Consider the following 23,088-nt stretch of genomic DNA (forward strand, 5'->3'; position numbering starts at 1 on the left):
GGTGACAGGTGAATCTTACTGTCTCATCAACATGTAAGGTGACAGGTGAATCTTACTGTCTCATCAACATGTAAGGTGACAGGTGAATCTTACTGTCTCATCAACATGTAAGGTGACAGGTGAATCTTACTGTCTCATCAACATGTAAGGTGACAGGTGAATCTTACTGTCTCATCAACATGTAAGGTGACAGGTGAATCTTACTGTCTCATCAACGTGTAAGGTGACAGGTGAATCTTACTGTCTCATCAACGTGTAAGGTGACAGGTGAATCTTACTGTCTCATTAACATGTAAGATGACAGGTGAATCTTACTGTCTCATCAACGTGTAAGGTGACAGGTGAATCTTACTGTCTCATTAACATGTAAGATGACAGGTGAATCTTACTGTCTCATCAACGTGTAAGGTGACAGGTGAATCTTACTGTCTCATCAACGTGTAAGATGACAGGTGAATCTTACTGTCTCATCAACGTGTAAGGTGACAGGTGAATCTTACTGTCTCATTAACATGTAAGATGACAGGTGAATCTTACTGTCTCATCAACGTGTAAGGTGACAGGTGAATCTTACTGTCTCATCAACGTGTAAGGTGACAGGTGAATCTTACTGTCTCATCAACATGTAAGATGACAGGTGAATCTTACTGTCTCATCAACACGTAAGATGACAGGTGAATCTTACTGTCTCATCAACACGTAAGATGACAGGTGAATCTTACTGTCTCATCAACACGTAAGACGACAGGTGAATCTTACTGTCTCATCAACACGTAAGACGACAGGTGGATCTTACAACCTTCTACTTGCACTTGGTTCGCACACATCTTTGTGTGCTTCTGAAGTGTTCCTAGTTCCGTGTTAATAAAGACAATGTGGTTTATGATGTTTTACTGAGACGTTTCTTCCACCAGAGATTTCATTAACAAAAGGTCCTTGGCTGAAGAAACGTCGTCTCAATAATATACTATATATCGCTTATTGTGTCTTATTAACACAGTTGTCGATATATAATAACACTGCTACACAAGTTCCTGGCTCTGTAATATTTCCTTTCCGATTTATAAGTCCTGGTCTGAGACCGGGTCGCGGGGGGCGATGATCCCAACAACTATTAACAGACATAACAGGTATATCAAAGACGTTCTTGTTTACTGAGAAAACACGATCGTATCCCGTTCAGACATGTATATACATTAAGACAAAGAACACAATTCCACAAACATTAAGGAAAAAAATCACGAACAATAAATACTTCTAAAAGAATCACACACAACTTTTATCTGAATGAGTGAGACTAATTGTCAATCACTATAACTATTAAGAAAACTGAAGAAAACAAGTTAAAATGACGTAACTAAGGGAAGGGAAAAAGGAAGTGGGAAAGGATGGAGGAAGAAAGAGAAGAAGGATCAGGAAGAGAGGAGAAAAAAAAGGAGAAAGAGGACGAAGAGGGTAGGGAGAAATAGTGAGGCAGGGAAGGGGGGGGGAGAAATAGGGAGACAGGGAAGGGGGAGGAAGAGGAATAAGGAGCTCCATTCATGGTTGGCAAAAAAAATCGCAGAGCTAGAGAATGTACAGAGAACCTTCACTGCACGTATTAGCTCAGACAAGAATCTTAATTACTGGGAACGTTTGAAGTCCCTTGACCTGTACTCTCTGGAATGCAGGCGAGAGAGATGCATCATAATCTATACCTGGGAAATCCTAGACTAGAGGGACTGGTCCCAAATCTACAAACAGAAATCGATTCATACGAAAGCTAAAACTAGGCAACATGCCCCAGGTAAAAAGCAGGGACACCATGAATATACTAAGAGAAAACACAATAAGTGTTCGGGGCCCCAAGACTGTTCAACAGGCTCCCATCACAAATACGAGGGATTACCGCTAGACCCCTGACTGTCATCAAGAGGGAACTGGACAGATACAAATATCAGTGCCCGAGCAGCAGTTGGATTACGTGCGACCAGTAATAACAGTCTGAATGATCAGGTTCTGATCCACCGGGAGACCTGGTCCAGGGCCGGGCCGCGGAAGTGTTGACTATGGGAAGAGGAGTAAGGGGAAGGACAGGGGGTAACAAGGAGAGGAAAGAGGAGATAAAATGATACAAAAGTAATATTTAAAAGTATGGGGGTGTGGTAGAGGTCAGATACCTGAGTGATCCCCCCACCACCCCTCCCCGGCCAGCACCACCCATCTTCCACCCCTCCCTACCCAAGCACCCCACATCTCACCCTTCACCCTCGCCCATCTCACCCCCTCACCCCCTTCCACGCCTCACCTGTCACTATACACCTGTTTACAACACTCCCCCCCTTCACCCCTTGTCTTACTCTTCCACTCTTTCTTCCTGGTTCCCCTTCTTATCCCCTCCTCCCTCCCCCCACTCTCTCTCTCTCTCTCTCTCTCTCTCTCTCTCTCTCTCTACTTCTAAATGCACATCCTTCCCTCCCCTTCTCTTCTTCTCTTCTTCCCTCCCTCTCTCCCTTCCATGAAACAAGGTACCACCTGCTCAAATATTTACCAGGACTCCCCTGGTTAGTTTTCTTGGCTCATTATCCTCAGACAGTTGAGGAAAATGGGGAAAATTATCCATTCCCCCTAGTCGGTGATAGGGGAAAAATGGGGAAATTATCCTTTAGTCGGTGATAGAGGGGAAAATGGGGAAATTATCCCCTCTTACTAGACGGGGACTGGAAGAAAAGTTGAAACGTGTCTGGTTAATTTTCGACTGGTAGTTAAAATATGGGTGGTAGTTACATTATGGATAACGCGTAAACAAGCAATTAGGGTGGTGTAACGAGCATTAGCGGTAGTTCGGCTGCTCGCGTTAACACAAGCAATTAGGGTGATGTAACGAGCCATAGGCGGTAGTTAGGTTGTTAACGATAACACTTCGATATTTCTCAATAATTTCTTCATAATTTTAAGCATTTTTTTTGGGGGGGAGAGGGGGATTTCAAAACTTCTAATAAAATTATGCCATACTGCTAGACGGATGGGGGAAGGAGGAAAATGTTCCTGTACTAGACAGATGATAATGGAAATTATCGGGTAGGGGGACAAGAGGGTAAATCATCTCGTTTTGGTTAAACAGGAGTGGAAAGTATCCCAACATAATATGTAAACTTAGTAATCAAAATTATATTCACTGATTTTTTTTTTTAGCCTTAGTAGGATGGCTGCTTTTATTTATCTAATTTTTAGTAGTAGGCTATTATATACTCCTCTCTAGTATTCATATTTTATCTTCCCATCTATAGTTCAGCACAATGTAAGTAACCTAGTAACATTACTAGTGGCGAGAAACTAATTACGACAACCCTACTAGAATATTTCCTCCTTACAAGGCAGAAAGACTCGTATACAAGCAAGTCTCTGAAGTTCGATTATTTTCCTGTGCTCTGCCTCGTCCACACCCCCCCATCCCCCCTCTCCCCTATACAAGACCAGCTCAAGATGGGTCCTATTAACATTCGCTCTGTTGTCCCTCTGTATACTGAGAGGGAAACCAGCTGGGAGCTGAGACGGCGTGAAAGACTCATCTGTCAGTGGATGCTGGGAGGTGGGAGGAAAAAAGGAGGATGTGGAAGAGTATAATTATCGGTGGTGGGATGAAAAGCCCAGCTGTGTCCTCCTTCCGCCGCTCCAGAGGACTTCCTCTTGGCTTCAGAAGAAACAGGAGGCGAAGGGGGATAAGAGGAAGAGACATCACTAAAGGAAGAATTATTATAATCATGGGAGAGCGCTAAATCCGTAGGATTATACAGCACCTGTGGGAGTGTGGAATGTATTCAGATTTAATTCAGGGAACTGGAGCAAAGATCCAATTCCCTAGATCAAGAGCCCCTCACCAGCGTCAAGAAACCTCCCTTGAGGGACTATAGGAAGAAGCAATATAAAGTAACAGAAGCAATATAAAGTAACAGAAGCAATATAAAGTAACAGAAGCAATATAAAGTAACATAAGCAATATAAAGTAACAGAAGCAATATAAAGTAACAGAAGCAATATAAAGTAACAGAAGCAATATAAAGTAACAGAAGCAATATAAAGTAACAGAAGCAATATAAAGTAACAGAAGCAATATAAAGTAACAGAAGCAATATAAAGTAACAGAAGCAATATAAAGTAACAGAAGCAATATAAAGTAACAGAAGCAATATAAAGTAACAGAAGCAATATAAAGTAACAGAAGCAATATAAAGTAACAGAAGCAGTATCAGACAGCTCATCCAATATTAAACCGAGGGAATAACCGAGAAAAAATGAAACCCTTAATCTTACACACGTCTACCTGTGTCTAGTAGAAACTTCTACTTCCCGGTGTCTCTCTACTGGTTCTTATATATGTACTATTTCCTTTCCAATTTAAGAGACCTAGTCTGAGACTGGCCCGCGGGGGGGGGCGATGACCCCGGAACCATTATCAGTTATAAACTCATTAGTACTACTGCCAGTCGTATGGCCATTGCTACTGCCAAATGGTTATCACTGTCAATCAAACAGTGATGACTAGCAAACAGTGATGACTAGCAAACAGTAATGACTACTGTTAATCAAATAGTGATGACTACTGTCAAATAGTAATGATTACTATTATTCAAATATTGTTACTAACAATTAGAAAGTTGTTGTCAGAGGTACTAGGAGCTTGGGAGGTCACACCGTGATGACTAACAAGGCAGGAAACACACACCGGAGAGTAACAATCGTCAATTTAGCAATTTTCGCCGCATTGTTGATAATATAAATACGTGTGTGTATGAACGTGTGCGCCTATGACGTTGCATGTACGTATGCGAGCGTGTGCGTATATGTGGAGTTCCTTGGATCAAGAGCCTTTCAAGCGGCCTCAATGTGAGGGACCTGGGAGTGGTAATGTCTGATGATCTCAATTTAAAGGATCACAACAGTGCCACGATCACAACTGCAAATCATAGGATGGATAACGAGAACGTTCAAAACATGAGATGCCAAGCCAATGATGATACTTTTTAAATTACTTCTCTCTACACTGGAATATTGCTGTACATTAACGTCCCCATTCAAAGCAGGTGAAATTGCAGATCTAGAGAATGCACATACAAGTTCCGTCAAACACCTTAAGAACATAAAGGAGCACTGAAGCAGGCCTACTGGCCCATGCTTATGCCACTGACCCATCCTGGTTAGGTCCAGGTCACATCTACTTAAGGAAGGAGCACGGCATGGAAATAAGTAAAGGGCCCCAACGGAAATAAGTCACTCTGTCTGACTTTTTTGAGTTATCCTAGGTTCTCTACACATATGCTGCTATGTATGATAATTCTATGTAACTGTATTTGTGTATACCTGAATAAACTTAATTACTTACTTACTTACTGGAACGCTTGGAAACACTTGTACTCACTGGAGCGCAGGCGAGACATACATCATAATCTACACTTGGAAAATCCTAGAAGGAATGGTCCCTAATTTGCACACAGAAATCACTCCCTCAGAAAGCAAAAGACTGGGTAGGCGGTGTAAAGTACCCCCAGTAACAGTCTGATCAGGCCCTGATCCACAGGGAGGCCTGGTCGTGGATCGGGCCGCGGGGGCGTTGATCCCCGGAATACCTTACAGGTGACTCCAGGCAGACCCCTTCCCCATCCTTTTCCCTTGGAGGGTTGGTTATTGGGGAAATTTCCCCTACACCCGTAATTTCCCCCGCTTCCATTCTCCCTTAGTTTTCCTCTTACCTTTCACCTCTCCCTACCTCAAGTCCTCTGCCTCTTCCTACCTCTGACCTCTTCACCTCTGCCTCTCCCTTTTTACCTTCCTCCTCTCCACTTCCCACTTAATTTTTAACATTTCCGTCATCTCTTTCCTTCTCATAGTCTCTTATTCATTCATATAATTTCAGATTATCTAGACGTTAGTCTTAGGTATATACCGACTGTGTACCGACATATTTGAAATTTTAGATACAGTATGCATATATAATATATACATTGTGTACAAACAAACTAATAATTTAAAAAATGCTAAGCGTCATTTTAACGTGAAAATTTCTCAAAATTCTCATTTTTGCATAAAATTATATTAGGGACTACGGGCCTAAATCGCTAGTGTTCTTGTATGCTTTAAACCCTCATTGTCCAAGAGAATTTGGCATCCTCGGTGCCCACGAGAATTTTAATAAGTTTACTAGGTGACTCACCGACCTTGCATGTTTCGAATTACTGTCGGTATGCATTAACAAAAACGTGATTAGACACATGTGCAATAAGACATGTGCAATAAGGCACATGTGCAATAATGATACACAAGTGTAGAACATGCATCTCATTCATGGACTATGTCTGGACGTCCCGTAAGATATATGTCAAAGTACCACCAGAGTTGCAGGGAGATGATTCATAACTTTGCAGCTGTTGTACCCCCATTGTTCAGTGCTTGTCCTCCTCATGAATGAAAACTGTACCATATATGCAAAAACCTTATGCACAGGTATGAAACGTTTCGATACGAGTGGCTTTTTCGCTCCTAAGACTGAAGAAGCCACTCGGTGGCGAAACGTCTCCTTTTAATAAATGTCCTGAAGTTTATGTAAGTAAACCACGGTACGGGTGGGGATCGAACTCGCGGAAAGTAAGTCGTAAAACTCCAGGTCAGTTCGAGTCACACCCGTACCTTAGTTTGTTTGCAATCGTTTACGTAAGTGTCGGTATCACCATACAGTTTGCTTTCGTTATTCCCTATGCATGAAAACTATCCTGAGTGATATGCTATTTTTTTCATAAGTATTTTAACTTTTTAACTATCATTAAAGGTTGCTACTGCAAGGATTAGGGCTAGTAATTACCTGAGCTCCGAAGGGGCATGACCATTCGACGAGCAAATCCGTGGAAAACGTGGAGGAAGAACTGGCCGTGCGGTGTGGGCGCCGCCTGAGGTAGATGGCCCTGCCGTTTAAGGCGTGAAGTAGTGGGTTCTCCCGTTAAAGGCGTGGGTGCGTGAGGGAGTGCCCGTACGTACCCTGAGGGCTGGATGATGGCGTTCGGTGCGTGGCGTCAAGGGTTGCCGTTTCCGACAAAGGTGAGTTGTGATGCTGCCCCCTTCTCTGTGTTTTAAGCTGAGAGGTTGTTACAGTCAGCCTCGCCGTAAGTTTGCGCCACTTCACTTCACAGTATATACTGAAGCTTTACGCCTCACTCGGCATATTCAACACTGACACCCCCCCCCCTCAGCCCTCACGGTATATACAGGAACATCGCACCTCCCCGGTATATTCAGTAATGACATACCACACCTCACCTCACCCAGTATATTCAGCAATAATACAGCTCACTCTCCCATCACTAATCCATCCCACTATCATCCACTCATTGCTGCTCACTTCCTAGTCGCAAACGCCTTACACGGTTAATTTCACTTTCTAATCATCTGCAATAATGCTCTCAAAAATTGCCTCTTCGCAACACAGAAAACAATTCACTATTGCTACGACAACGTATGCTGTTGCTTTTAGTTGCACTTGCTGATGCTACCGCTGGTTGCACTTGCTGACACTTCCACTAGCCACACTTGCTAATACTTCCACTAGCTACTGTTGCTCGTACGCGTTCCAAACTCCGACAGTTTCATAACATAAAGGCATCATTTTTTTTGTGAAATCTTAACAAATCTAGCTTTTAGGTGTCGGCTACCAAGTTAACACTCTTACTTCCCTGGTCTGCATTTCGTCCGCTTCGCGGATGTGTCACTTGACAAGTCTTAGCAGAATGGGAGTTCCTTGACACAGTCTACAAGACGTTGCAGCTAAACCCACACTGAGGTTAGGGTTCTCCGTTTTCTGTCTCCTTACATGCTTATCCCAGTTTCTTGTTCCCGTCTCTGCAGTACTGTTATCATATCAACATTCCCGTTACCTCCATTCCACGTAATAAACCAATCTTGCCATTACCAACCGGAAATTACCAATTAATATCGCGAAACACTGAAATTCTCTCTCCTGCAAACGCCCTCTTGTTTTCCTACACGAGTGTTTGTTAATCTTGAGTGTTCGAGGCGTTTGTTTACACTCGAGGGGTTAAGGAGTCATTTACCTGAGCCTTATCTGAAAGTTCCCGTCAGGGGAATTTGCCGCCACTGGCGGTGTGTTACAGGGGCAGCTCTTGCCCTCTGGTAATGTATTACAGGGACGACTCTTGCCCCCTCTGGTAATGCACTACAGGGACGACTCTTTCCCTCTGGCAATGTACTACAGGGACGACTCTTGGGTGTAGCTCTTCACGACGTTGTCACCGCCACCTCATAAACTCCATCTGTGGGAAGGAAGAAAATAAAATTAGACACGAGCTCAAGAATGCAAAACAGTGCGACAGACAACACAGTACTTGACTTTCTTGGCTTCTTCAAGATTGTTTGATTGAGTAACTGGATTCTAAAGCCTATTGACTACACGAGGGTTATTACTAATCCCTAAAATAGGGGGTTAAAATAAACTCGGCGTATATACACCGAGGTACATACACCACTATGTATATTTCCTGTGATCCAAGGTTGTTGACTCTCCTGGGTTAAACCTTTTTTCTACGAATATAACCTGGTAGTCTTATATTTTACTCAGCATAATTTGGTTAACTTACCTGGGTGGGATACCCAGGTCTAGTCTACATATTGCCTTAATATTACAAACATTTCACTGTGGTATAACTGAGATAAGTACGTGGATAATTTGAGCCATGAGAGAGATAATGGAAGTTGGAGATAGCTTCCCCATTATTCTGGCATGCAACTTGCTACCTAACTTGTTACTATCTGACTACGCAACTTGCTAACTTGTTACTACTTGACTATGTCATTTGTGAGTCTCTTCAGAAACGTGTGAATATAGATGGAGAGGTTGAAGGTAGTGAAGCTATTCCATTCTTCTTAAATACGTACAAAAAATTTCCATCTACAGTTTGTTTCATAATTCTCTTTAATGTTTGTTACATAAACGGTGAAGTGCATACATCATTCTTTATGGGCGCCTTGAGGAACGTGTGAGAGGAAAAAAGAGGAATCCACAGACTCAGCTGCTTGTAACCCCCTTCGTATATTTAACTTACTATCATAATCTCAATGAAACTGGTTGTCCTTGCTCTGTAGTTTCCACCTTTTTCACCTTATTATCCGTGTAGTAACTTGACTGTCTCTGCTTTGACATGCCACTCTTCAAAACTGAAAGGCAGCCTGGTCCGAGATCGGACTGCGGGGAAAGAGGGGGCCGATGACCTCTGCGGGTAGTTTCTCACTCGAGATATGGTAAGACTGACTTTCATGAAGGAGCGGTGGATACCTTGATCGATCGCACGCCCTATGCATTTACTGCGTTAATGAAGTATTGAACATTTACCTTCGCCTGTTCGACGAGGTGTGCGGAGTTAATGTGTGGTTCCAGCAGCCGGCTTCATGCCAGGAAACTACGTCTGCACCGGCTTTACACCGCCCAGTAATGCGTTCACTTCCTACGGCAGTTTTTCTATTATACAACCCGGGAAAACTACATTCCTTGAGTAGTTCCGATAGATTATGTACAATGGGATGTATTTTTGGGTAATTCTTAAAAATTATGCGCCAGGGCTATACTCTTGATATATATACCTTTGACGGTTTCGAGAATCCTCCTAGTGCTGCAGCCCGGCCCTGTGCCAGGCTGGTCTCTTGCTTGCCTGGTCAACCAGGTTGTGACTATACGAGGCGAATGTTTTATCGAAGTTTCATTACACAATGATTTCCTGACGCTGAAAAAAAAAGTATTAAATCATTACTCCCACGCACATTAAATACATGAATTTCATATTAGGATTTTGTTAAATGTCTCCCTTAAAACGCAGAGAGAAATATTACGATAATTTACATGTTTCTGCTCTCTGTTATTTATATTCATAGGGATTAGCTGGCAACATCATATTCATGAAGGAAGATAAGCTGACGTGCTGTTAGTCCAAGTTCCTTGGACTAAGAACACATCAGCGAGAAGGCCTTCCTCTCATCAACTGGTAGGAACATAAGCAACGAGAGAGAGAGAGAATGAGACAGACGGACGGAAATAGCATTCTCTTAATATCTCCTGGGTACTGTTAGGTGGAGTCACAAATGTGGTAACTAGACTATTGTTTGAGACAGGTCAACCGCGGAGACCTACTCCTTAGTGCTCCTTTTAAGGCACCCTGTGTATACTTTCACATATATTTTTCTTTTCATATTATACGAAACGTTCTGGTAACTAATCCATAAAGGGTTGAAGCTAAACGACGTTTCGGTCCGTCCTGGACCATTTTTAAGTCATATCGCGACACATTGGCCCATGACGGACCGAAACGCTAAATTTCGTCTCCAATTCGTGGTTAGTTGCGAAATGTTCCAACTACGGCACTGTGACTTTCATTCAACTAAATGTATTTACAATCAATGCTGTTGGTAAAATTTTCGATTCTACCTTAGTTCGAGATACAATCAAACACACACAGTTTCTTCAATCTTAATTATTTGCCTTTTTGATCCATGTGTCACATTATTTCCTAAGTGTGAAAGGCACACATTTATAATAATGATACATACATACATATATACATATATATATATATATATATATATGTAATTATTCTCTGCGGGTAATGGTAATTTATTCACGAAAGAGCGTCAAAGCAGCTGGGATTTGCACTGTATCGAAATTTAGACACCTGAGGAAACATCACCACTGTGTGTGTTACGCAGTGTGCCGAGTACATCCTGGACCTAGAGTTGGTGTGTTTTTTTTTTAGTGTAATTTAAATGCCCGTAAACAGCAGACTGAGCAGCCCTTTAGGAGCCAGGACATTTTAAGTTACGATATCGAAGTCTTAATAGTGTAAAAACATAAAAACAACGTAACAGGGTAAGAGATCAAACATTGTCAGGTGATACACATCAAGTATCGTCTTGCAACCGACACCTCACAGAAGAGGTCCATCCATGAAGCACTGACATTTTATACTTCCCAGAAGAGAGCCATTCTGCCCACACTTTCAACAGATATCCCACGCTAGGTTTCCACTTATCAACTTATATGTTCAGAGTCCACACGAGGTCTACTCATCAATCAAGAATCAGGTGTCACCCCCCCCCCCTTTTCCACTGAAGAGGTCCATTCATCAATCGCGTAACAGGTGATACGCCAGGGTTGAAGGCCACTGGTCAAAAATTGTTCCTCATTTGATGCACAATATGTGATAATGATTACTAAACATTCCCGCAGTCGATTCAAAGCTGAAAGTTAACCAAGCAATGCAGAAAAAACATTTTATCGCGAATAGTTTCTTGGCGAGTCACAGACAATAATCAACTACAGACTGGTTATAAATGACCATAATTTTTAAAGGGGTGGACCGGTAAGCCAGCGGAAGGCCTCGGTCAGATGACCAAAAGCTCCAAAGGCGGGTCATCATCTGACTAAGACCCGCGTCAGGAAACATTTGTCCTGTTTCCTGACGAACCTTACCTAACCTAACCTATCAACTATCATTGCTGCTCAGTTACGCTGTTTTAAAGATCACTACACTGGGTCTAACATAAACAAAAGGGTTCACTCGACCACAGTTAACGAGATCACAGATGTGGCCTTATTTATGGGAGATGCCTTAATATTGGTGAAGGATTAGCGATCAAACCTGATTCCTTTCCATCCTGGACTTTTCTCACTTATTTTTAAATTAAATTTTGAGGTGATACGACACTAAGATCCATTATTTACAAAGTTCCTCAGTTCGAGCCACCAGCTGCAACAGCCCAACCAAGGGTCGGGCGTGAGAGAAGGAAAACGCCCGAAACAGGTCACAGGTCAATTACAGGCAAAAAGTTCGTACGTTACAGACGGAATTTCAGTGTTAGGTAAAAGGAGACAAGTGAAATGGCATATGGCAACATTTCATTCTCCAGGAGCTTTAACATGCCATTACAAACAAGTTTCAATGCTCTCTCAGACGAGTGTCACAAGACAGTTTCCAAGTACAAAAGCAAGGGTGACATTCAAGAAGTTTGATTCATAAAGGGGTAAGGGCAACTACAACTCCTTTGGTCAAGAACCCATCACCAGTATCGAGGGAATTTTCCGGGTAAGTCAGCCAAGTGACAATGTGACTCGTCGTATACATTCCCTGAACACAGGTCAGAAGACAGAACACGGGACAGAACACAAATTGATCAAGCACATTCTCGTGCCTCGTACCATGCACAAAATAACCAATTATAAACGCTTTTTAAAGAAAAATGAAAGTCGCAATACCCTGGATGGAACAATTTACAACCCGCAAATACATGAGCAAGAATAATCCACAACCCAAAAATACCGTGGCTTGGACAATTCACCTCCCACAAACATCGTGACCAGAATGATCAACCCAAAAGTACCGGGACAGTGCACAACCATCAAATACCGTGACTGGAACAATCCACAAATACCATGACTGGAACAATCCACAAATACCATGACTGGAACAATCCACAAATACCCTGACTGGAACAATCCACAAATACCATGACTGGAACAATCCACAAATACCATGACTGGAACAATCCACAAATACCATGACTGGAACAATCCACAAATACCATGACTGGAACAATCCACAAATACCATGACTGGAACAATCCACAAATACCATGTCTGGAACATCTTACAAATGAAAACTGGACAGTTTGCGGCTGTCTCTAATTTTCTCAATTTCTCGTAACTTCATTACGATCCAAGATGGCCCGAAACGTCGACCATTTTTGTCATTCCCATCGTACGAGTTGATTGTGAATGGGTCCTGATACTGCACATTTTTAACGGCAAATGGCCAGTGTCAGGCAGCTGCACCAACTGCAATGTCATGCAAGCTGCTCCATCTGTATTATCATGCAGCTGCTCCAGTTGTAGTTATGCACCTGTTCCAGCTGTACACTGTACATACTTTATCATACATCAGCCACACCCTCGCCACAGGACCGTTCACACATGTAATAGTCACGACTTAATACAGTATTTTACTGTTTTAATTCCCCGGAAACCAGAATATATACATGGAAATATTAAACTATTTAACAATTCAACAGTTTGTGAAGGAACAATTAAGTAGCGCATATCTATAGCTATTAGTAAACGGAGAATCAAGCCTCCACAATTAATTCTAAATAATCCATTCGACTTTAGCTCCATAATAATAATAATAAAAAACAATAATAATAATTAATAGGTAAGGGAGCGGAGGTGCAGGTGAGCGAGGAAGGTTACTGGACAGTAACACTCATCCTGTGAGTGAACTTTCCGTAAAAGCAGTACATTATAGTCCAAATAGTTGAAAATAACACGCCCCAAAATAATGGTGCTGTGGAGACGCTTTCTGTATACTTGTATTGCAAAGGCGGACGTGAAACAACATGGGCGTGAAACAACGTGGGCGTGAGACAACGTGGGCGTGAAACAACGTGAGCGGTATTACAAGACAGAAATTCTGTTTGTACAGTGCGACCAGCTAGCTGTGTCAATTTACTAGTATGGAAGTGACAATTTTTTCTAGTTACCACTTCACCATCGCTCCCGCCTCCACCTCCCTCAGCTCATATCTGAAGGATACTTGAAGGATGTTTCCGGGGCGTCAACGCCCCCGTGGCCCGCTCCCAGACCAGTAGTTCAGGGTATTAGGGCGAGGTGGAGGATTACGGGTAAGACTGAGGTGCTCGGGAGAGCTTGGGAGGGACGAGGAGGTTGAGGGAATGAATGGAAAGTGATGGGGAGAGATGTAAGGTGATGGGTAACGATGAAGGGTGAGGGAGAAAGGTGGAGGGTGATAGATAGGGATGGAGGGTAAGAGGGGAAAGATACATTGGTGGGGAAAGACGGAGTGTTGGGGAGGGTCGGGGATGCACTTCCCCGCCACGCTCACAACCTGTTACTTCATCTTGTCCATTGTTGAATTTCCGGTGATCACAGTCAAGTGTCCTTGTGGCCCAGCTGACCTTCTCAGTACTTGTTGGGTTAGCGCGATATTAGTGACACCTTGCTCTAACTCGCTCTGTTGCTCTCTCTCTCTCTCTCTCTCTCTCTCTCTCTCTCTCTCTCTCTCTCTGACATACATAGCTTAAAAGAAGAGGTACGATAGGGCTCTCGAAGCGGGGAGGATCTAGAAGAGACCAGCGAGGAAGCGGGGCCAGGAGCTGTGACTCAACCAATGTAACCACCTATAGGTGAGTACACACACACAAGAGCCTCAATAAAGAACCATTGACGACCTTATACACAACAGATGTCAAACCCTTCTTGGAGTATGTAGCGCCAAGATGGAGTCCACATCTGATAAAACACGTAAAGAAGCTGGAAAAACTGCAAAGGTTTGCAAGGAGACTAATCCCAGAGCCGAGAAATAGGAGCGACATAATTACAACGTAAAAAATACCTAGAATTGGCACGGCGGACAGAGCAAGTCTGAGAGGCGAGTCTCTGGTAAATACAGGCACTGCTGGAAGCTAAAATACAGGAAGTTAGGAAATACTTCTGTAGCCTAAGTGGTGATTAAGTGGAACAACCTAGATAGTGAAGTGGCAGAGGCAGGTCCATACATAGTTTTAAGGATAATTATGATACCTGGAGTATACCTGGAGGGTGTTCCGGGGGCCAACGCCCCCGCGGCCCAGTCCATTACAAGGCCTCGTGGTGGATCAGGGCCTGATCAACCAGGCTGTTACTGTTGGCCGCACGCAAACCAACATACGAACCACAGCCCTGCTGGTCAGGTACTAACTTTAGGTGCCTGTCCAGCTCCCTCCTGAAGACAGCCAGGGGTCTATTGGTAACCCCCTCCCCTTATGTATGCTGGGCGGCAGTTGAACAGTCTTGGGCCCCTGACCCTTATTGTGTTGTCTCTTAAAATTAGCTCATGGCAGCTCTGCTTTTCATTTGGGGAATGATGCACAACCTGCCAAGTCTTTTGCTTTCATAGGGAGTGATTTCCGTGAGCAGATTTGAGACCAGTCCCTCTAAGATTTTCCAAGTGTATATTATCATGTATCTTTCTCGCCTTCGTTCCAAAGAGTACAGGTCAAGGGATTTCAACCGTTCCCAATAATTTAGGTGCTTTATTGTAATTATACTTATAGTGAAAGTTCTCTGTATATTCTCCAGGTCTACAATTTTGCCTGTTTTGAAAGAGGCCGTTAAATACAGCAATATTCCACCCAAGAGAGAACACGCGATTGAAAGAGAATCATCATTGGCTTAGCATGATAGTGTGAGCTCAGGAGTGACTAGCAGAGAAGAGGGGCCAGGAGCCCCTCTTTTCCGCTAGCCACTCCACATTTCAGAGAGTACACATACTTTAAAACATGTGCAAGATTTATCCAGAGGAAAAAACCTTGCCTAACTAGCCTAATCTAATTCTATGCTAAGACGATGAAGACGAGGCTAGAAAAGTAAGGATAAATGGACCGGATATTCCTAGACTATGAAAACACCTTGAACGGGATCCCTTAAAAGGAGTATAATTAAAATACCGGGAAAAATCCTACATTAACTCAAAGTATTATATTCATAAGAAACGCGTACACATTCAGACATATACACATTAATACATACACGTTTACAAATATTCACTGTACGGTGAAAAAAGCAGGTAATTCTTTCTTTTTTATCCAGAATTCAGAAGATTCCCAGCAGCTTTAACCCAAACAAGCAGATCCCTAGAGATATCAAGTAGCACCATCTGTGTGTCAGATATATAGTTTATTGTTGCGGGTGTCTCCTTGAACTTTCTGGTATGGGTACTAAAGTGTCCCTTTGCCCGGTATTCGGCCGAGTTAAAAAGGACCAGCTGCGGTCTGCTCAGCAGAGGACGACGTTGTGGTTCGAAGCATACTAGAGGCTGACCAACTACTTAGTCATTGAGGAATCAAGTCTCTAGCATGTGGAATATTCCACCTGCTGCGTAGTCTTTTTGGAAGCAGTCAGCCATCAGTTCAGTGTCCACCTTACATGCGAAGTTGGTATTTCTCTTGGTTTGTTTGTGTGTATGCGCGCGCGCGCGCCACGAATCAGCGGAAATCAATCTGAACATGACGAGAAAAATATATATCATTGATTTTAATATTAAATAAAACTCAACTGACCTAGGCAATATACAGAATTTAGCTAAATAAAATTATGCTAGTTAGGTTAGGTAAGGTTTCTAAGTTAAGTTTGGTCCAAAAATAAAAATCTTCATATTAGAGTCAATGAAAAAAATGATCTATGGGTCTGCGCATTTTAAGTTTAATTTAAGAAAGTTCAGCCTATTCGACAAGTTTGGCTAATAATTATTAGACCAAACTTGCCAAACTTCAATATAATTATTTTCCTTTTATTTTTACCATCCTGGTAATTTTCCTAACAGGGACCCATACATATTTACACATTAACATATATGTACATATTTTATGCATGTATACCAATGAAATATATTTTTTCGTTAGATTCAGAATGATTTTTGTAAAATTACTGCATACACAAATTTTAGCTTGCCTTATTCGGCAAGAAAAGCGTTGCTATTTAAGCCAAAATAGCAAGTTTTACCTATTCGGCACGACATACATACATACATACACATTATATATATATATATATATATATATATATATATATATATATATATATATATATATATATATATATATATATATATATATATATATATATACATTTTTTTAGTCCAGTCGACTGCACGTAGGTCATTAAGGTTGAAAGTCATATTTACAGAAACGATGAATACATTATCATCATCATAGGGGAGCGCTGCTAAACCCGTAGGGGTTACACAGTTCCTGTGAAGGGGGGGGCAAGGCATTCAGGCTCAATTCAGGGAACTGGAGCACAGATCTAATTATCTAGATCAAGCGCCCCTCACTAGCGTCGAGGAACCTCCCTTGAGGGGCAAAAAGTACACTAATCCATGATAATATGGATTAATATAACTTCTGTGTATATACACATATCTTTTACTGTATAAACCCTAAGTAACTGTACATGTGACTTACGCTGACCGATATATTCCTAGCCTGCAGGAGAGTAATTTGAGTGGATGAACTGCGTGCACACGAAATTACATCATTGATAGTGTACGCGTAACACATTAGATTGTTTATGGGTCAGGATCACTATACACAGCTCAAGGTGAACAAGCCTGGGATATATCTCCTACCTTGCCACAGTTGAAGCAACAGACATGGACGAGGCTTCTCACACACGCCACTTACTGCCCACGATCTCAGCCACACCAACACACACTTTCAACTTATAGAACGAAGTAGATACATTTACAAGAGAAAACTGATCACTGCTATGGGCGAGTTTTTTCTTATTTTCAGCTCGGTTGAACAGTGTGTGTGCTGTGGGAACACAACTGTTAAACCACAGCGGCCGATGGTTCACTACACGATACATGTATCACTTGTTTATATTGACTATAGCTTCCTTGTTTTAAACGTTTTACACTACTGGTGACTATTAGATATCACTGCAGATCATACTCTCTTCGGAGGTCAGATTCCAATGCACGAAAAACACAGTTTTATCCTCTGGTCAATACACACAACCAGATCACCGAACATAAACACACTCAAACTACAACACGTACGTAACTTTCTGCTTCAGACATGACTCACTTTCCGTCACCGACATCTTCTCTGTAGGGTGTAGCCTCCTGAAGTAGTTACAAGGCTCCTGCAGGAGTTAGTAGAGGAGGAACGCCCAGAGCGTGTCAGTACAAAACATTGTGAGGTTCCCCCCTACCTCCAACTCCCTCTTCCTCTACCTGTTCCCTGCTACTTGTTGCCACTCGCTAACTTATTATTCTCCATTTTATTTATGTAAGTAACTACTTACGAAATTTATGTATATATTAGTTTCACACATCCCTGCAAGGTGCATCGCATCTTGAGCAGAAATGTATAAAATGGAGTAGAATAAATAGTTTTATACTGATAGTGGAGAGGCAAGCACACAGAATCACACTGCAACTGGACAACCTCTTAAAACATCGGGCATTCCTCAAGGCTCCTACCTCATGCCCTCTAACTTTTATCTCCACCATCTAACCAGCCGTAAGGTATCTTCATAAGCTAATTAGCTCAACCACCAGTAATAAACCAGAGGAGCTAAGTGTTTATAATTTCTGCTTAGTGTCTCTCTACATGGCAACTCATCACAAAAATGAAACGACGAATTAAATATTTTCACTTCTCTTCGCCCGATTTCAATCACGTAACTCACATAACTGTAATATTTCTCGTTTTCTTTCATTCATTGCCGGTAAAATAAAATTATACTATTTCTTTTACAAATAGGAATTCAGCAAGCAACATTTGCCTTAACTTTACGAGTTATATTCACCACATTGTTTTCGGGGTCGAGGCTCAGCTCCTGGCTACGCATCCTTGATTATTTTGGTCGGTGTCTCTGATTTCTGGCTTTTTGGGGCTTAAAGAATCTTAAGTTTGGTATTGAGTTTGCTTCCGACATTCCTTCATCCACTTTTTAGTTACCCTGAGGCTAAAAAAAATACTTTCGTACATCCCTATGGCTCATCTGCGTCTTCAGCTTTAACCTGTGACCCCTTGATCCTGGCCCTCTTCAAACAGTTTGTTGTTATTTACCTTGTCAGTTCCCCTTAATTAAGATTTTGCATCTCGTAGTCATGTCTACCCATGTTCTCTCCTCTAAGATCGTCAGGTTCAGTTCCTGCAATTTCTCATGACACATTCCTCTCAGTTCTGGCTGCTTACCTTTGGATCTTTTCAAGCTTCGTCACATGCTCCATTCTGGATAAACTTACTCAATGACTGGTCTAACATGTTAAACATAAGCTTCTGAAGGATTCTTCAATAAAGTTTCTGAATGCTATTCTAAAGCTTGCTAATGTTGCTGACGTTATACAGTTTGCGCATCTCTGGGGATATGCTCAGTGTAATATTTACCTTCAGGTCCTTTTCACTCTGATAGCTGCAGCCTATCTTGGCCCATGTAGTCTGTGTCCGGTCTGCCCTCACCTTCTCCAATTCGTATGACCTTGCATTTGTTCAGGTTGTGTTTATGTTGCATATGTTCGGTGTGTGTGTGTGTGTGCGTGTGTGTGTGTGTGTGTGTACTCACCTAATTGTACTCACCTAATTGTGGTTGCAGGGGTCGAGACTCAGCTCCTGGCCCCGCCTCTTCACTGATCGCTACTGGGTCCTCTCTCTCTCTGCTTCCTGAGCTTTGTCATACCTCTTCTTAAAACTATGTATGGTTCCTGCCTCCACTACTTCACTTGCTAGGCTATTCCACTTGCTGACAACTCTATGACTGAAGAAATACTTCCTAACGTCCCTGTGACTCGTCTGAGTCTTCAGCTTCCAGTTGTGACCCCTTATCCCTGTGTCCCCTCTCTGGAACATCCTATCTCTGTCCACCTTGTCTATTCCCCGCAGTATCTTGTATGTCGTTATCATGTCTCCCCTGACCCTTCTGTCCTCCAGTGTCGTCAGTCCGATTTCCCTTAACCTTTCCTCGTACGACATTCCCTTGAGCTCTGGGACTAGCCTTGTTGCAAACCTTTGTACTTTCTCTAACTTCTTGACGTGCTTGAATAGGTGTGGGTTCCAGACTGGTGCTGCATACTCCAGTATGGGCCTAACATACACAGTGTACAGTGTCTTGAACGATTCCTTATTAAGGTATCGGAACGCTATTCTAAGGTTTGCCAGGCGCCCGTATGCTGCAGTGGTTATTTGGTTGATGTGTGCCTCCGGTGATGTGCTCGGTGTTATGGTCACCCCAAGGTCTTTCTCCCTGAGTGAAGTCTGTAGTCTTTGTCCACCTAGCCTATACTCTGTCTGCGGTCTTCTTTGCCCCTCCCCAATCTTCATGACTTTGCATTTGGCTGGATTGAATTCGAGAAGCCAGTTACTGGACCACATGTCCATCCTGTCCAGGTCTCTTTGCAGTCCTGCCTCATCCTCGTCCGATTTAATTCTTCTCATCAACTTCACGTCATCTGCGAACAGGGACACTTCAGAGTCTATTCCTTCCATCATGTCGTTCACATATATCAAAAATAGCACTGGTCCTAGAACTGACCCCTATGGGACCCCGCTCGTAACAGGCGCCCACTGTGATACCTCTTCACGTACCATGACTCGTTGCTGCCTCCCTGTCAGGTATTCCCTTATCCATTGCAGTGCCCTCCCTTTTACATGCGCCTGATCCTCCAGCTTCTGCACTAATCTCTTGTGGGGAACTGTGTCAAAGGCCTTCCTGCAGTCTAAGAAAACGCAATCTACCCACCCCTCTCTCTCGTGTCTTACTTCTGTTACCTTGTCATAAAACTCCAGGAGGTTTGTGATACAAGATTTGCCTTCCATGAACCCATGCTGGTTTTCATTTATAATCTTGTTCCTTTCCAGGTGTTCGACCACTCTCCTCCTGATAATCTTCTCCATGACTTTGCACACAATACATGTCAGAGACACAGGTCTGTAGTTTAGTGCCTCGTTTCTGTTTCCTTTCTTAAATATGGGGACTACATTAGCTGTCTTCCATTTCTCCGGTAGTTGCCCAGTTTCAAGGGATGTGTTGAAGATTGTGGTTAGAGGCACGCACAGCATCTCTGCTCCCTCTCTAAGGACCCATGGGGAGATGTCCGGTCCCATCTCCTTTGAGGTGTCAAGGTCACTTAAGAGCTTCTTCACTTCCTCCTCAGTTGTTCGTATGTCATCCAACACTCGTTGGTATATTCCCTCTTGATGTTCCCTTCTGTGCTGTCTTCCCACAGCCCTTCCTGTCTCTACAGTAAAAACTTCCTTAAATCTCCTGTTCAGCTCCTCACATACCTCCTGATCATTTCTTGTGAGTTCTCCACCTTCTGTCCTTAATCTGATCACCTGGTCTTTGACTGTTGTCTTCCTCCTGATGTGGCTATACAACAGTTTCGGGTCAGTCTTGATTCTCGATGCTATGTCATTTTCATACTGTCGCTGGGCCTCCCTCCTTACCTGTGCGTACTCATTCCTGGCTCTGCGACTGATCTCCCTATTTTCGTGTGTTCTCTGCCTTCTGTACTTTTTCCATTCTCTATTGCACTTTGTTTTTGCCTCCTTACACCGTCGGATAAACCAGGGGCCCGTTGTTACTGTTGCCCTTGGGAATAAACCTTTCCACTGCCTCCTTGCATTTTGTTGTTACATATTCCATCATTTCATTTACTGACTTTCCTGCCAGTTCTCTGTCCCACTGGACCTCCCGCAGGAAGTTCTTCAACCCTATGTAGTCCCCTCTTTTATAGTCAGGCTTTTCTCATTCAACTCCTGTTATTCTCTCCACTTGCAGCTCTACTATGTATTCAAAGCACAGAACCACGTGGTCGCTAGCTCCTAGGGGACTCTCATACTTGATGTCCTCAATGTCTGAGCTGCCCAGGGTGAACACAAGGTGTGTGTGTGTGTGTGTGTGTGTGTGTGTGTGTGTGTGTGTGTGTGTGTGTGTGTGTGTGTGTGTGTGTGTGTGTGTGTGTGTGTGTGTGATTTATGTGTGTACAAGCCCATGATGATCCTTTTCAAATCACTTGTTCTCTCTAGGCTGGAATACTGCTGTACATTAACATCTCCATTCAAAGCAGGTGAAATCGCAGATCTAGAGAGTGTACAGAGATCCTTTACTGCACGTATAAGTTCTGTCAAGCACCTTAACTACTGGGAACGCTTGGAAGCACTTGACTTGTACTCGTTGGAACGCAGGAGGGAGAGATATATCATAATCTACACTTGGAAAATCTTGGAAGGAATGGTCCCAAATCTGCACACAGAAATCACTCCCTACGAAAGTAAAAGACTGGGCAGGCGGTGCAAAATGCCCCCAATAAAATGTAGGGGCGCCATTGGTACACTAAGGGAAAACACCATAAGTGTCCGGGGCCCAAGACTGTTCAACAGCCTCCCATCAAGCATTAGGGGAATTGCCAATAAACCCCTGGCTGCCTTCAAGAGAGAGCTGGACAGATACCTAAAGTCAGTGCCGGATCAGCCGGGCTGTGGCTCGTACGTTGGACTGCGTGCGGCCAGCAGTAACAGCCTAGTTGATCAGGCCCTGATCCATCGGGAGGCCTGGTCATGGACCGGGCCACGGGGGCGTTGATCCCCGGAATAACCTCCAGGTAACCTCCAGGTACGTATGTGTGTATTTACTCATGAATGTATTTTTTTAATAAAACCTTCATCCTTTCCACGAAATATATGCGTTATAGGCTATTAAGCGGGAAGATTAGTAACTTCTGATAACCCAAGAAAACAAAGTGTGGCTTATTTTTCACCCAAGCCCTTTTGTCTTCTTCCCCAAGATACATCCCAGAACAGTAAGCCCCAGAAGTACCTATTTACTATTTGCGAAAGAAACCTCAACGCCTCTACCCGCTACAGGATTCATGTCACACCGGATTTACCTCATTGTCACCGTGTAATAAATTACCAGACCCGGTATTGGCAAGAGTTAAATATCCTTTAATTATCCTCCACTCACCTAATAGTAATTATAACTTAAATAACTCTTTTTCCCTCAGTTTATACACAGGAATTCAGATTTTATTTTTATAATGGTACGCAGTGCCGACAAGATAATGAATAAGGCACATGTGCAACACTTGGGTATGTTTATTTCACCTCTATATTAGACTGAAGAAGCCTATTGCGTAGGCGAAGAGTTTCGGAAAAAAATACCAAGATGTTGCACATGTTTGATTCATCAATATTGGTTTTATATTACTAGGAAGGATTGGTAAACAAGTGAGAGATGAATAACAAACATTTAAAAGGAGTGAGGATTTATTAGCATCCTTTGCTGTACGACCCTTACAGGTTTAGCGTTTTTTTTATTATAATAACCTTTACAGAACTAATAGCATGCAAAAAAAAAAAAACCTAGAATATGGGGAAAAAAATAGCTCAAGCCCTTTCGAAATGTTGCCAGCGCTTCGTCAGGAGCTATGTAGTGTTGCAATAGGTAATGGCTTTGCATTTGTTGTTCGCAAATGGCCCACACTTCGGAGAGGCATC

At 42.8% G+C, this 23,088-nt stretch overlaps 1 protein-coding gene across 1 annotated transcript in view; it reads right to left on the reverse strand.

Moving 5' to 3' along the window:
- LOC128687162 (serine-rich adhesin for platelets) overlaps positions 1 to 17,824 on the reverse strand; it is a 113,424-nt gene extending 95,600 nt beyond the window's left edge. The window contains exons 1-2 of the mRNA XM_070092569.1: positions 17,671 to 17,824; positions 6,836 to 8,297 (exon numbers count right to left, since the gene is read on the reverse strand). The gene's annotated coding sequence lies outside the window, so the exon portion shown is untranslated. The remainder of the gene's footprint in view (positions 1 to 6,835; positions 8,298 to 17,670) is intronic.
- Positions 17,825 to 23,088: the final 5,264 nt, after the last annotated feature.

This window comes from Cherax quadricarinatus, chromosome 40, assembly GCF_038502225.1.
Source record: "Cherax quadricarinatus isolate ZL_2023a chromosome 40, ASM3850222v1, whole genome shotgun sequence".
Classification (NCBI taxonomy): domain Eukaryota; kingdom Metazoa; phylum Arthropoda; class Malacostraca; order Decapoda; family Parastacidae; genus Cherax; species Cherax quadricarinatus.